Genomic DNA, 2,500 nt, shown 5'->3' on the forward strand with positions numbered 1-2,500 from the left:
TGTTGCCTTCCTTCTTCCTGTTCCTTTTCTTCTCCTTCTTCTTCTTTATATTTGCAATCGTTTTATTTCTTCCTTCTTCTTTCATCGTCATAATCTTCCCTCTTATTTCTCTGCTTCTTCTTCGTCTTCTTCGTTCTCTTTTCTTTATTCTTCCAGTAAGAATTTTCTTCAGGTCGAGTAGCCCATCCCGCTCAAAAGGTCCCTGAATAAGGTTTGTTTAAGGATGTTGTGCAAAACACCCATGTTTCCAAACGTGAATTATTCAAACCCCAAAGAATTCCTCTCAACACATGGCTATGATGCTCCCCCAGTAATTCTGCTCGTGATTAGAGATGCACATATCGTCAGCCACCAAGGGACATGCTCAACTGGTTAAGGTCAAACAACTGACAGGCAAATCTGTGGTATTAAGCAGAATATTTGCTGTAGCCCATCTTTTATACCAAGACATTATTATTATTATTATTGTTATTATTATTATTATTATTATTATTATTATTATTATTATTATTATTTATTTATTTATTTCTATTATTATTATTATTAATTTTGTTGTTCATCTTCTTTATCATTTTCTATATATTCTTCGTCTCTTCCTTCGGTTTCTAATTTATACTTCCTTTTTTCTCTCCTCCCCCCCTCCTCTTCTCTCTCCTCCTCCTCCACCACTAACATCTCCTCCTCATCATCATAACATCTTCGTCATCAAAACTACAACCAAATATTTTTCTCCTCTGCTTCATTATCTTATTCATTACTACGACCATCACATCTTCCACCAGCATTATGCACCTCAACTTCCTCTGCATTATCATCGTAATCATCATCAGCAGCAACAACAGCATTATCAACATTATCATCACCATCATCATCGTTACCATCATCATCATGAAACTAATTATTAACCTTTTCTACTTTACATCATTTCTCACAAGTTATTCTTTAGCTAAAATGTTCTATACAATTCCTCATTATGTCTATTTTATGTTCCAGATCATTGAGTTCTAATAATATAACAGAAATCAAAGCAGACACCTTCCGAAATCTCTCCAGTTTAACATATCTGTAAGTTGAATCAGTGTTAATTTTTAGTATGTCATTGACAATATATTTCTACATATGTGGTGTATTCCAATACTTTATTATAAGCACATTCACCCGTCTTTCCAAAGATGTGTTATCATGTATATAAATCTGTGAGTGTGGGCTCATTTCCTATATATGGTACATATGACAGAGTGATACTTGCAGGGAACAATTTCGTGATTGCTTGTGTATTTCCAAAAGGTGTGGTATTGTATTGCGAACGTCTGTGAATATGAGTATGGGTATATTTATGAGTGTTCGGATTTATGAGTGTGTAGCAATTGAGGGGAAAACGTTAGTGGAATCTTGTTAAATCTCATATGTACGCCTTTATGTGTGTGGATTCTGAATGTGAGAATATCAAAAGGTATGTACATTCCGGCGTGTATATCATGTACAATGCTTACGTCTCCGTCGTCAGCACTGATAACGATCATCGAGTCTTCTTCTTCTTCTTCTTCTTCTTCTTCTTCTTCTTCTTCTTCTTCTTCTTCTTCTTCCTTTTCTTCTTCTTCTTCTTCTTCTTCTTCTTCTTCTTCTTCTTCCTTTTCTTCTTCTTCTTCTTCTTCTTCTTCTTCTTCTTCTTCTTCTTCTTTTTCCTTTTCTTCTTTCTGCTTCGTTTCTAATTATCCTTTCTCTTCCTAAAATTCTTCACCAGTAACTAAATAAAACGCATCATACTTCATCGTCGGCATCATAACATTCTTTTTGTTGTTTTGTTGTTGTTGTTGTTGTTGTTCTTCTTCTTCTTCTTCTTCTTCTTCTTCTTCTTCTTCTTCTTCTTCTTCTTCTTCTTCTACTACTACTACTACTACTACTACTACTACTACTACTACTACTACTACTACTACTACTACTAGTTATCCGTCTTCTTCAAGATCGTTGTTTCGTTTTCTCCTCTTTCTTCACCTCCTCCTTCCTTTTCTTCTTAATTTTGTTTCCCTTTTCCTCCTTCCTTCTTCCACATTTGCTACAGCCCGTTTTCTTTATCTCCTCTATTTTCCTGCTGCCTCTTTGGCATTTTCTTCTGCTTCAATTTACTTTCTTTCATTTATTTTCCTCGTTTCCTTCTTTAAATTCATTCAGATATTTCTACCTCATTCTCTTCATCTGTTCCTTCATTTACTCCTCATCCTTCCGATTTTTAGTTCCTCCAGATTTTATCCTTCTTCTTAATTTTCTTTCCCTTTTGCCTCCTTCCTTCTTCGACATTTGCTACAGCCCGTTCTTCTCTTTCTTTGTCTTATTTATCTCCTCTGTTTTCCTGCTGCCTCTTTGGCATTTTCTTCTTCTTCAATTTACTTTCCTTCATTTATTTTCCGCGTTTCTTTCTTTAAATTCATTCAGATATTTCTACCTCATTCTCTTCATCTTTTCCTTCATTTACTCCTCTTTCTTCTGACTTTTAGTTCCT

This window comes from Octopus bimaculoides, chromosome 29 (genome assembly GCF_046866305.1).
Source record: "Octopus bimaculoides isolate indiv1 chromosome 29, ASM4686630v1, whole genome shotgun sequence".
Lineage (NCBI taxonomy): Eukaryota > Metazoa > Mollusca > Cephalopoda > Octopoda > Octopodidae > Octopus > Octopus bimaculoides.